Source organism: Drosophila subpulchrella, unplaced genomic scaffold (genome assembly GCF_014743375.2).
Source record: "Drosophila subpulchrella strain 33 F10 #4 breed RU33 unplaced genomic scaffold, RU_Dsub_v1.1 Primary Assembly Seq37, whole genome shotgun sequence".
NCBI lineage: Eukaryota > Metazoa > Arthropoda > Insecta > Diptera > Drosophilidae > Drosophila > Drosophila subpulchrella.
Window position 1 is genome coordinate 958674 of NW_023665590.1, and position 3785 is coordinate 962458.

Sequence of the window (3785 nt, forward strand, 5' to 3'; positions counted from 1 at the left end):
GGACGGAGACGAGCATCGCGTTCTTCTCGGCTAAGATGATTCTCATGCATTTCTGGTTACGCCAGCCTTAAGTGGTTGATGACGATGAAGGATCTGTCCGGACGACTCGCAAGGTGGTCTCTCCAGCTGCAGGGCTACGATTTCAGCATTGAACATCGCAAAGGCAGCGAGAGCGTAGTCGCCGACACTCTATCCCGCATCATCGAGGAGGTCCGGATAGATCCGACAGAGTTCCTGGGATTCGATACGACTGAATTTGCTGCGGAGGATTATACGGAGTTAGTGCAAGACGTGGAGTCCAACAGGGAGCACTTACCGGACCTCAAGGTGGACGGAGGACTAATCTTCAAGCGCATGAGCAATCCGAAAATAAACAAGGAATTGGAAGGATCCGAATGGAAGCTGTGGATCCCACAAAGCCTGACGCACAGCTTGATAGAGCGTGCTCATTCGGACCCCAAGGCTGGCCTTGGTAGGATGACGAAGACCTTGGAGATCCGGCGACGCCAGTTCTATTGGCCAGGGATGACTATCCAAGTGCGGGAATACGTCCGGGGTTGCGAGCTGTGCAAGGAGTCCAAAGCGCCAAACTTCAGTATGCAGGTCGGAATCGGAAGAAGGGTAGAGACGGAGAGGCTATTCCAGAAACTCTACATCGATTTTCTGGGCAAGTATCCGAGGTCCAAGAGTGGACACGCCTGGATATTCATCGTGGTGGACCACCTCTCCAAGTACACCATTTTAAAGGCGGTGAAGGTGGCGACGGCGTCGAACGTAGTAAATTTCCTGGTGAACGAGGTATTTTACAAGTTCGGGGTGCCTGAGACGATACATTCGGACAATGGCAAACAGTTCGTATCCAAGGCGTTTGAGGAGATGACCGATACAGCACATGAAGACTCCAGTATACTCACCACAGAGCAATGCCGCGGAGAGGGTAAACAGGAATGTCTTGGCCGCAATTCCACTTACCTACAAGAGAAGCGCCGTTCTTCACCGAATTCGGCCATCACATGCTCCTCAGCGGTTCCAGCTACAAGCTAGCCAGACGACTCAGGTCCCTGGTCGACCATGAATGCCGGAGTCCAGACCAAGGACAAGCTTCGGGTAATCCCCGCCAAGGTGCAGAAGCAACTGGAGGGCGCATACCAGATGAGCCGGCAGCTCTACGATAAGCGAGCCCGTACGCTGCTCGCCAAGCCAGGCCAAGAGGTCTTCCGCCGCAACATCGTGCTGAGTGATTTCAGCAAATCCTTTAACGCCAAGTTTGCTCGCAAGTTCGTTAAAACCAGGGTGGTTAAATCCGTCGGCAGCAACGCATACTTGCTGGAGAACATCCAAGACCGCAGTCTGGGAGTGTATCACGCCAAAGACATCCGGATGTGATCTGAAAGAAGGACAAAACAAAATATACGAGCATCGCGATCACAACTGCTAAACTTCCTGCCATGCGTGGGCCTCGCGTTAGGCGCCGATCGAACTTAAGGATGGTATCAGTGCCGTGTTGAGTTCCGTCGTATCTCCAAAGCTACCAATTATTCTGGTTGATGTTGCAAATGGAGTCGATAATGGCAGGGTCGATGTCACCGCGTCCCTACTGCAGAACTGAAGGGCATGTACATAGGGGTACGTGGTGCTATGGATATGTCACTCCCCCATCCGTTGAATTTGGCCTGTCCTCAGGTGGATAGTCTTGGGTATAACATTACATTTTAATCTGATTGGGTAGATCGTTTACAATTTCTTTATTCTTTGGTGTTTCTTCCTTTGGTTTTACATATTTTACAATAAGTAAGTTTTCTTGGTATGCTCTTAAATTTATACCATAAATACAATAAAATGCTTATAATAACGATTACAAAAGTTTTTAAAGTTATTGTTTGAAATACATTATAATATTTTGTATGTGATGGTTACTTCCAACTTAATTTCTTTATTATTGCAATTTTGACTCAACAATGCCATTATTCCATTTATACATTCATCCATTACAATTTTTCCTGTTTCTTTATTAAATACTTTATCTTCGTATAGAAAATATTTATCAAGTATATTTTCCGTTAAATATTATTATTTTCATTGGAATAAGGAATAATTTCAAAAATGGGAGATTTGACTATCTCTGAAGGAATATGGGAAGTAATCAAAATTTCATTTGTGTCTGTTTTGAGCCAAGTGGAAGTTTTAATTTTCAACAATTTCTCAGATTTCATATTTTTCAAATAATCGTCTTTTAATAATTTTGGATTAAGTAGCCCCAATCTTGTCATTTGCATTCCTAATTCGATTTCTTCTACATATTCCGTAAAGTGTTGCAAATTAAATATTAAAACGCTGACTTGTTGATCTCTTTCTCCTTTTTCTTTTAATTTGTTAAGTATTTCAATTCCGTTATTTATGACATCGATAATCATATTTAAAACAGTGTTTTTAACACTAGTGTCTACCAATTTATTGATTTTCTGTTCCATCTCATCTTTATCATCTTGATCTAAGGTTCCGAATAGATATTTGTAAACTGATCCTACGATATTAAATATACCTCTCTTACTACGTTTTGCTATTGCAATTCCATTGATTTTTCTTTTAAGTTTTTCTACTAAATATCGGATTTGAATAACATCACTAAATTCATCGGCTTCCTTCAAAAGATTTTCAAATGCTTGCTCTGTTTTTGTTATATTTACACTTAAGTAATTGTTGCAATTGGAGTCGATAATGGGACTGACTTTATCGATAGGTTAGGTTGATAGGGCGATAGTTGCAGCAGCGGGATTAATCTGGCGGGCGATCTGGCCATTTGAGGATTAATCCCGGTTCGCTCTGAGATTACCTTAAATGGCACCCATGTATCCAATGACCCAATTTTGGGAGAGGCCATGTAATATGGCGGCCATGTAATATGGCGGCCATGTAATATGGCGGCAGATATCAGTATAGTCGCAGCCATATTGTCCAATTAGGCAGATGCATATGGAAGTTCTAGGATAAATTTGTTTGTGCTTAAAATTAAATAATATTGAGTGATATGAAAGTTAACATAGTAGTTCGTTATTTATTAAAAATCATTTATAAAGGCAGCCGAGAGCCTTATTTGTCCTCGTTGTTTGTCTAGAATCAGAAGGGTCGCAAGCATTAGTTAGATGGTATAGCTTACAGTGCAGTTACGTACCTTTTTGGCCTGTCCCTTGATTATTGATAGTGATATTTACTTTCCTGTTTGTGATTTTATTCGGAGCCTTATTTGTCCTCGTTGTTTGCCTAGAATCAGAATGGTCGCGAGCATTAGTTAGATGGTATAGCTTACAGTGCAGTTACGTACCTTTTTGGCCTGTCCCTTCTTTTCCCCTGGAGCTCCTCAGGATTAGGTGACCAGCAACGCCCGCATCGCGTGTGTTTCTTTTAAGGGGAGTGTTTCCATGCGAGCTCTACCAATAAGTGACTAGTAGAGCATAACTCTTCGCGGCGCCTGTAACCTAAATATTGAAGACGGCGGCCAGATTTCGGTCTTAAAGGCTGAGGAAGGATAGATCAGCTAAGAGGAGCATGAATATAAATGATTGTACTTACCATATTTATTAAACAGTTGTAAAACCCACAATGTGTGAGTAAGCTTTCCCAGTGGGGAAGATGAAACCGTCGTAGTCGCGAGGAGGGGGCTCCTGCTGACCGAGAATAGGTGGTGCCCTGCAGCATGTTGAGGGCATCCATGGTTGGGTGGGAGTGCTTGGCTAAGTCATCGATAGTCACCACTCACATCTTTCAAAAAGGTTTGCTGGAGAGAT

At 43.1% G+C, this 3785-nt stretch overlaps 1 long non-coding RNA gene across 1 annotated transcript; it reads right to left on the bottom strand.

The window, feature by feature from the left end:
- Positions 1–1815: 1815 nt before the first annotated feature.
- On the bottom strand, positions 1816–3501 carry LOC119561796. The gene is made up of 3 exons (XR_005221451.1): positions 3323–3501; positions 3173–3261; positions 1816–3111 (listed from the first exon to the last, which is right to left on the bottom strand). It is a non-coding gene; the product is annotated as an uncharacterized LOC119561796 (long non-coding RNA).
- Between the last annotated feature and the right edge of the window lie 284 nt (positions 3502–3785).